The sequence below is a fragment of the Lolium perenne genome, chromosome 5, assembly GCF_019359855.2.
Source record: "Lolium perenne isolate Kyuss_39 chromosome 5, Kyuss_2.0, whole genome shotgun sequence".
Taxonomy (NCBI): domain Eukaryota; kingdom Viridiplantae; phylum Streptophyta; class Magnoliopsida; order Poales; family Poaceae; genus Lolium; species Lolium perenne.
This window is the reverse complement of record NC_067248.2, coordinates 127,291,206-127,300,739: the sequence shown is the minus strand read 5'-3', so window position 1 is coordinate 127,300,739 and position 9,534 is coordinate 127,291,206.

Here is a 9,534-nt window from a genome sequence, read left to right as displayed (position 1 = left end):
TCATGAAGGCATTTTGAACGAGAACATCAGAGCTGATTCCTTGCACATCTTCCTTTTATCACTGCTTATATGCTCCAGTAAAGAGTAGTTAATTGTGGTTTCAGGGCATCATGGTCAATAAAAGCTGCACCGTAGTCCCTGCCATGTTACTTATACGCTCCAGTAACTTTTAATTGGAAGTTAGTCTGAAAATAAGACTACATGCCGTTGTAGTCACTCGGAAATACGTAGGAATTCGTGAGTAATTCAATATATAAATTAGCATAAGATGAACAAGCTGTGCTATTGCATCATTAAATCATGTATATTCTGCCATTGCTTGTGGGCACCGTTGACAAACAAGTAGATTTTCAGCATGGCTCTGATGGTTATGTGCTTAAATATTGTAGCAGAATATATTTGGTGCCTAGAGGAGTTATAGTTCAAGCACGATAATGCTCTGATGTCTCGCTTTTAGAACATTTATACAAAGGAATGCATTTTTTCTTGCTTTTGCGAGAGCGAAAAATTCTGAAGAGATAGCATCGTATAAGTTTATTCAGGAAGATTCAAGCTACAGCATCATTGTAGTTATATGAGTAAATTTAAATTATGTCTTGATTTGAACTGGATTCGGCGGTACATTTTTAACAAAACAAATTAGTGGCAAGAAACTCATAACAAATGGCTTTTTTTTCCACTACATTATTTACTTGTACACTGTTTGGAAAAGGATGTCGCGGATTTGTCTACATACAACAACATGCTTTCTGGATGGAGCCATGGAGGGAGTACTTCACTTGATCTTAGTACAAAAGGTTTGATATGTCACTGTTCAACATTTTGCAGAAAGTTATTACCGTGCATAGTTGTTTGTTTTCTTTGATCTTTATTTTACACTGTAACTGAAGAGGCTCTAAGGACTAGTAATTGCCAATTCCCTCGGCTATGAATACAAAGCCAATCAACTTGCCATTGCTTTTAGTGTTTTAATATAGAAATATGGTAAGTATTACCTCTTTTCCAAGTTTGCCAAAACGTACTACATTATGGAACGGAGGCTGTAATAACCAGGGTTCAAATAGTACTTCTTTTCACGGAAAGTCAGTCTTGGCGTTCCTTGTTAAGTTTTTATGGCCTCATGCGAAGGCATTTTGAATGAGAACATCACAGCTGATTCCTTGCACATCTTGCTTTTATCATTAGTAAATTGTTGTTTCAGGGCATCATGGTCAATAAAAGCTGCATCATACGTAATCCTTTGTCATGTTACTTATATACTCCAGTAACTTTTAATTGGAAATTACTCTGAAAGTAAGAGTATATGCCGTTGTGGTCAAGTCTAAAAGTAAGACTATGCATCATGTAAGAATTAGTCAGTACTTCAGTATATAAATTTGCATGGTATGAGATGAACAAGCTGCGCTTTTGCACCATTAAATCGTGTATATTTACCATCTTATACTCTCAACTTTTTTCAGCAAGATTGAAGCCAAAGCAGCATTGTAGTTACATGAGTATTTAAATTATGTCTTGAGTTGAAGCTCCTCACTAGATTCGGCCGTGCACTTTTTACTTTTAACAAAACAAATTAGTGTCAAGAAAGTCATAACAAATGGATATTGTTTTTCCGCTAGTTTATTTGCCTGTACTATTTTTTGAATGGTTATTTACCTGTACTTCACGTGATCTTAGTACAAAAGGTTTGATATGTCACTGCTCAATATTTTGCAGGAAGTCATTACAGTGCATAGCTGTTTGTTTTCAATGCTCTTTATTAAACACTGTAACTGAAAAGGCTCTATGGATTTGACATTGCCAATGCCCACGAATATGAATGCAAAGCAAATCAACTGGACCTTCATAGTACTTATTTTATGACCTACTTGATTCTATGAAATTTCACGGTAAACAGCTGTCAGGTTTGCATCTCTTATCCTCTAAGCAACAAGGTTTTTCATTTGTACACTAACATGCAAATGAAAGCTGCACACTGAGGTTAAAAAAAAACTGCACACTAAAGCTCAGTGTTGACACGACATGAAACAGGAAGAGTAAAATACTTTCATTGTTCCCGGACCTCAGCGAAATGGTGCAGCTACTTGTCTGGTGTGCTAGTTCATTTAGGTTATGTTCCCATGAAAGGATGCTTGAAGGCCAGCCATGTGCAAGGTTAGATTAAATTACACACTATTTGGCAGCCTACAATAGTAAAAGGTCCCATAGGTCAGAATTCCCTGTTTGTTTTCACTTTAATTATTGTCTGGCAGCTTTATAATTTTGGTTCTTGCTCTACTTTTACCGGTTTAGATATAAAAAATTGAAAAAATAACAGAGGAGTGTGAGCTGCTTTTCCTTTCCTGTTTGCTTTTTATATTTACAAGAAGCCTGCAAAAACGTTTGAATTAAGAATGCCCACCTTATATGGTTAATTTTATTACACTGCCACCACATCTCTTTAATCAAAGCCTTATCGGTAATCGCTTCTATTATAAACGTTGGGGGGCGAGTTTTGGCTCCTTGTGAGTAATCTTGAAGCAAGTACACCGACCCTTTCATCCATACTCCATGTCTGTCGGTACTTTGTATCTTCGGTGAACCAACTGTGTTCACTTTCCCTTTTTGCAGATCATCCAATAGTGGAGTCTTCAAGAAATTTATGCTCTGGTATATGGGCTTTCAAGTTTTAACTGCCTAGAACTCAAACACAAGATCATTTAGAGTGCCCGCTTAAATACCGTTGCCATTGTTTGCTACAGTAATTTAGATCACAACATCTGTCCTTTGTTGTGCATGCCACGTTTGAATTTGGTTCCATGAAATCTGGCAAATGAAATAGGCAGAGCGTTTTTCTTTCTGTAATATAAAACCTAGAAGGTAATTTACATGCTACACATTATTATTTTTAATTACAAATATGTCTTTTTGATTTTGCACTCCTTTTATGTGAAATGAAGATTCTTAATGTACTCCCTCCATTTACTATTATAAGATATTTTGGTTTTTTTCCGAAAAAATATATATCTAAAAATGTTTCAGTGCGTAGATTTCCTCATTTCCGGTCCGTATATAATCATTGTGAAATATCTAAAACATCTTATAATGTGTATGGAGGAGGGAATACAGGTTAAACTTTATTTAGATTTATCAATATTTCATTGTTAAGCTAAACATAAAGTCAAAGGAGCTTAGGAGCCAAAACAAAATCCAACTTCCTAGGCCATATAGTGCCTTTTGCTATCCAACTTCAAGTTAATTTGAAATGTCTCAGTTTAATCAACACTCCTGACATGACTGACTGTTACAGTTGGTCTGAATTTGTCATCGTTGAGTTTTATGCCAAGGTTCCTGTTCTTCTGCAAGACTCTTTTTTTGGAACTATTTCCATCTGTTAATTACTCCCAAGAAAGCGAAATAAAGTGTGTATGGTATTATTTCTCGTTCCTTTTTTTTTTTGAGAGAATTATTTTCTCGTCCTTTTGATGTGGAAAGAAGAGACAAATGGAGATTCTGTTAAAGTGGCCGGATCCAAGGTCCGCTTTCTGACTCGCCTGTGCTTGTTTCAGTACCCGAAATGCAATGAATGCAATATCTAGTGCTGCTACGGTTGTGTATATCCGCAGCTCATACACTCTCATCCTTCGTGGTTCAGAAAATTTGATCCACTTGCCGTGCGGGTTCAGAGCTACAGCTGTACACATTGCAAGTTTCTTGTTTCCAAGGCGGAGTATATTCTAAGGTTTTCTTTCTGTACTTCGTTACTCTGTATTTCTCACCGGCCAGATTTTGGTTCGTAGCAATATACTAGTTTTCATCATTTTGCAATTTTTCATGTTACTGTATGTTTTCAATTTTGCATACTATATTTTTATTAGTAGCGTCAGCATGGTATGTTTTGCCGCTAGTGTTTTGTCCCCTCTCACAATCTGTAGCTTGGAGTAAAGTAGGGATCAAGGTTCTTTTTCTCGGTTAGGAAAAAATAGCGGTAGGCACAGGCATTATCAGTTTTCGGAAATACAGGCCATAATACTGGTCGAGATTTAACAAATAAATTTATAAATTTGTCCAAAATTTATCAAAAAACTTTAAATTTGCAAAAAAATTACGAATACCAGTATACTTTGTTCGGTATAAGATTTTATTGGTGATCCCTTTCTTCTTAAAAGTTTGATGATCACTTTTTTAAGTTAAAAAACTATACTCCTTCTGTTTCTAGATACAAGCTATAAATTTTGGCCTGAAAATAGAGGACTTTGCATAAATAACAAAACATAATCAAATCACTAAAAATATTCTTCCATACAAGTGGTGCAACGCAGTACACCTTATATTTTAATTTTTTTCCTCAAAAAACTATACGTTTTATCTAGAAATGGAGGGAGTAATAGAATTGTGGATGTACTCAATGATGTATCCTACAAACGTATAAAATCTCATTTTGAAATACGTTGTATTTTAAGCTACACAAAATGATCAATGCATTAATCCGATTATAGTAAATAGTGCAAATTGTCAATGCCTTTTGGATTTTTTTTTTGGAATTATACCTTTTGGTTAAAAAAAATACATAAGGACCAGTCGACCTTGAAAGCCAAAAAGAGTTTCCGCTTGACATGGCCTTATTGTCAATGCCTCGTACACTTCTATGTACCCAAGGGTATCACACCTGTAGCTTCATTTTTCTTTGAGTTTTGACCACCGCAAGTATGCTTATATACTTGGAACATTGTACTGCGCCTCCTCGCATCGCTCCCCAGGGCGAAACCCTAGCGCCGCTAGCCTTTCCTCCCGCGTCCTCTCCCTCTCCACCGGTGCCATCGACGTCGGCCATGGGGAGGCGAGCCCTGGTGCCGAAGGTGCTCGGGGGGATGGTGGTGGCAGCGATATGTGGTGGCTGCAGGGGCGATGGGGTAGGCGCACACGGCGTATAGGAGAGGCCCCTGGATGTGCGGCGGCGGATGCTCCCTCCATGGTCTTCACGGGTAATGGATGCTGGCGATGGTTGCGGATCTAGTTCCCGCAAAGACCTGTCGTCGGCATGGTTTAGCTGGCGGCACGAGGAGGGGGCAGCGACCTTGCGGGGCGAAGATGGTATGATGGCGGCGTCCAGGACCACGTGGCGTGGTGGCGCGGCTTCGCCGGCGTTCGCCGGACGGGCCCAATCTGGGATGCGAGGCTCATTTTTGGGCCACACGGGCTTGATCTGGGCCACGTGGGTCTTGGCTGCTGTTTGTCCACCGATTCCTCCTTCATCGTTGTTGGCCAGCGGATGGCGACGTGGGAGCATGTTCTTCCGCATCGAAGAATAAAGGTGGCGGTCCTAGGGTTCCGCTTGTGCGAAGATGGAGACCTTCCTGATGCCGACCCTTCTTGATCTGGTGGGAGTGGTCAGTTCCGTAATGCCCCGCCGACTAATGTAACTGCGTACCTTATGTTTGGAGTTTGCTAGATCGGGTGGTATTCGCTCATGCGCACCCATGATTTTTTTCGGCTGTTTGGTTTTGGAGGGAGCGACGCGAAGCTCTGTTCTTTATTACCATCTAGAGACATGTTGCTTCTTAGCAAAATTAGAGGCGGAGAATACCATGAGTGCCAGATTGGAGTACTAGCAAGTCTTTGCGCTGTTGAGGAACCTGCTTGACAGCAGCAGTATGCAAGTGGGGCGGCAAGACACGTGAAGTTCAGAGTCTTACCTTTTAGGGTGAAAAATCTAAGGTCCAACCTTAATTGGTTGTGCTTGGCAATGGGCTTGTTGGAGGCATTATTTTGAGAGCGAGGACTATCTTCAATGTGAAAATCTAAGATCTTTGATTGGGCAACAACGTCGCTTGTGCCATGTTTCCTTCTTGGAGCCGTCGCTTTTGGAGAGCTGGAGATTATGTGTTGTCTTGGTGGTGAATGTATTGTTGCTGCTTATGCTGGAATACCGTGGCGGAACTTTTATTTTCATAGTTTCATTTTCCTCTTATTTTAGCTATGTGCATCCGTACTACTATTAGGGTATTGCGTTTTTGCAGAGACCGGATGTTATTGGTATCTCTTGATATTAATATTTTTATCAAAAAATGTAAACATATGCTTGCACGATTATATTAGCATTCAACCAGACACTTACTTTTGCTAAAAGAATTAAAATTATGAGAAAGTATTATAAAGAGTAGAATGCTTCATTCAAACACGCCCAAAACTATGGGAAAGTTGATCAAACATGCTACACAAGTGTTGCTACTGTTTTTCTCTATATTCGGAATCTCTCCTTATCTCCCGGAGTAGTTTTTTTTGTCTTGTCGCGGTGCAGTGGGTATTAAATGGTTTGGAGTGATTAAAACGGATGGAACAGCATAGCGCCGTTGGACTTGTTTATTCAGACCTATTTATTAGTTTTATGACTACGAGGGACTTGGGGCTTTTACAGTTACAGCACGTAACGGATTTGACTGCCCTATTTTATTTTCCACTTTGAATGAACTCCAGCTAGTGATTTCCCAAAAGGCCCGAAGGGTACCCCTCCCTCTCGGTCTTATCCTCGGGTGGGATGACAGCGGTGCAGGTTGGCTAAAAAAAGCATACTTTATTGGCTATTTTATTTTGCCCAAAAGAAACATGCCTTAGTGGGAAAATTTTAAAACATAGTGTCATTGCAATATTTCTTATGTCAAATCTAGTAACACTTCCTCTATTTCGAATTACTCAATATATTAAATTTGTTTACAGTTAAATTCATAAACTTGAACCAATTATACTATTAAAATGATAACATATACAATGCCAAATGTATAATACAAGAGTGTATTCGATATTTGCGCATATAATATGGAAATATATTTTGATAATATGAAGAAATGGGAAAGTTCTAATAATGTTGATTGGATATTTTAAATATCAACATTTTTTTATATAATTGGCCAAACTATACAAATTTTAACTTTGATCAAAACTAATATCCAAAGTATTCCAATGTCCCAATTTATACGGTGTGCGCATCTTTCAAGGTCTATGTTTAAAAGTTATACCATTAAATTTATATTCCAATAATGTTTCTAATATTATAAATTTATAACATGTGACATATGTACTATGGGTTAAATCAATGGCCAAAGTTGAAACACGAAAAACAAGTAAGCCACATGCATTGGGACACGGGGAGTAAATTGAAATAGTGGATGCATATGCTTAGTGGAGCATGCCAGATCTGGTTGTCGGGGGTCGCACACCCGCAGGCAAGCAACGACGAGAGTGGGACCTACCCAAATCCCCTTTTTGGAGGCATCGACATGTAACCTATTCGCATCCCTCATCATTTGCTTCTCGGGCACTTTGGGTGAAAATCCAAGATTCGGTCCTGATGGGGTGGGTAACAGCGGTGTACTCGTCGCTTTCTGTATTGGGGGAGGTTGCCTTAGTGTCCTGGTCTTTCGTGAGACTACGTTCGCTTTTGATGTTACATTTTTTATTTGTTGCCTTGGTCGGCATGCAACATCGTGGCTAGTGTGGAGGCTTCGAATACCGTCCTCGTGTTGTAGGGTGTTAGCTCTAGTTGCTTGGGTGGCAGAGTCATGAACTCACCTTGTGTGCGACCTCATGGTCGGTGTGGACGTCGAAGCGCATTCTTCGGAACGTCTCGTTGTGTTGTTAGGGTGTCGGCTATGGTCATGTCGGTGGAAGAGCTATTAACTCGAATGGTGCATCGCCTCGCGTTATTACATAAGCCGGAGCAAAGGCCCGAGAAATAGTCTTGTAAGGTGGCTGGCGAGGGTGCTCCTCGGCAATGCCCACCATGAGGGGCTTAGGGTTGACAAAATCCTGTAGGCTAGCACGAGACATCGGATACCAAACAAACAGGGAGAGAGATTTACCTAGGTTCGGGGCCCTCGATGAGGTAAAACTCTTACTTCCTGCTTGTCTGATCTTGATTATCGAATATATCATGTTACAATGGGGTAGCCGCTAGGCTGCTATGGTCAACTCGTCGAGAGGCAAGGATTCTAGGTTTCTTGCTCTAACTTGCGGTGGTTCTACGTATTGATGTTGTGTTTCAGCATGCCGGCCCCCTCCTGGCCTTTATATTGCAAGCCAGGTCCCGAGAACCCTGTCCGAACTCGACTAGGTTACAATTAGATCTGTTCTAATCTTTCCTTCAACGACGTCTTCTTGCCTTGTTCGTCAAGAATCCATCTTCTGGTAAGTTTCATTTGCTGGAACCGACGTATGGGTCCACCTTGGCTGTTGAGCAATCTTCATGGGCCCTAGTTGGGCCGGAGGAGGTAGACTAGTGTCGAGTACCCGATGGGTAATGCCCACATCAGTAGCCCCCGAGCGAGTGGCCAAAGTGAAGCTTCGAGCAGGGACTATAATTGCCTTCATCCGAATATCTTTAACTGTTGAAAAGAATTGGTCTTTCCTCATCATCTTGAAATCGAAATTGCTTGATATCGGATGCGCGTCCAGCGCTCCTGATGGGAGTAGCCCCCAAGTCTAGGGACGGATGCTTACAACCGTACGTAGACTCAAGTTGTACTACTCGAAGAACCTGATGTTGATGCTTTCCGAATTTCCTTCATCATCTGATATCTTCCGGGTCTTCCAAAAACTTTGAGTGAAGTCATGTAGTATGACATAAGGGATAAAAGTAACGAGCCCAGTCTTATTCAATAAATCGATGCTAGTTAACTGACGATGGCAAAACAACGTTACTCCACTCAAGATCAAGTCCCCGGGCTCGATCCTGAATCTTCTGGAACCTCCGGGTTCATTTTTCTTCTGCTTCAGAAATTTTTATCGGGTGCGCGTCCAGCGCTCCCGATGGGAGTAGCCCCCGAGTCTAAGGACGGATGCTTGCAACCGTGCGTAGACTCAAGCCGAATAGTCCAATGTTGTAGATTCCTTCGGATGCTTCATTAATGAGGAGCCGATAAATTTGATGACATCATCAGTGATGTGGCCTCTACGGCGGCTCGATTGACAGGACATGACCTAACGGGCCCACCATGAGGGGCTTAGGGTTGACGAAATCCTGCAGGCTAGCACGAGACATCGGATACCAAACAAACGTGGAGAGAGATTTACCCATGTCCGGGTGACATAGGCATCCCCAATGGGCCTGCCGATGATAGTACCCGGGGTTTACTGAAGGCCCACTACCCGAAGAATAAGAAGACTCGGAAGCCCAAGATATTGTTAAGAAAAGCCAGAGTTGTAATAGGAAGCATTATTTGTAATCTTGCGGGAGGAGTTAGAAACCTTCCCGGACTCTGTAACTTGTACAATACGAATCCCTCGGCTCCGCCTCCTATATAAGGGGGAGTCGAGGGACACAGAAGGCATCGAATTATTGTTTCTCAAACCCTAGTTTTCATATTCATCGAGTACTTTTCGGCTGAAACCTTCGAGATCTACTTGCCCTCTACATCCAACTAAACTCTAGTCTACAATCCGTAGGCATTGACAAGTTAATACCTTGTCAATTGGCGCCGTCTGTGGGATCTAGAGGCGACAAGGAGCTGATCTCGATGGCACGTTCAAGATCATCGACTTCATCAGTAGCAAGCAACATCA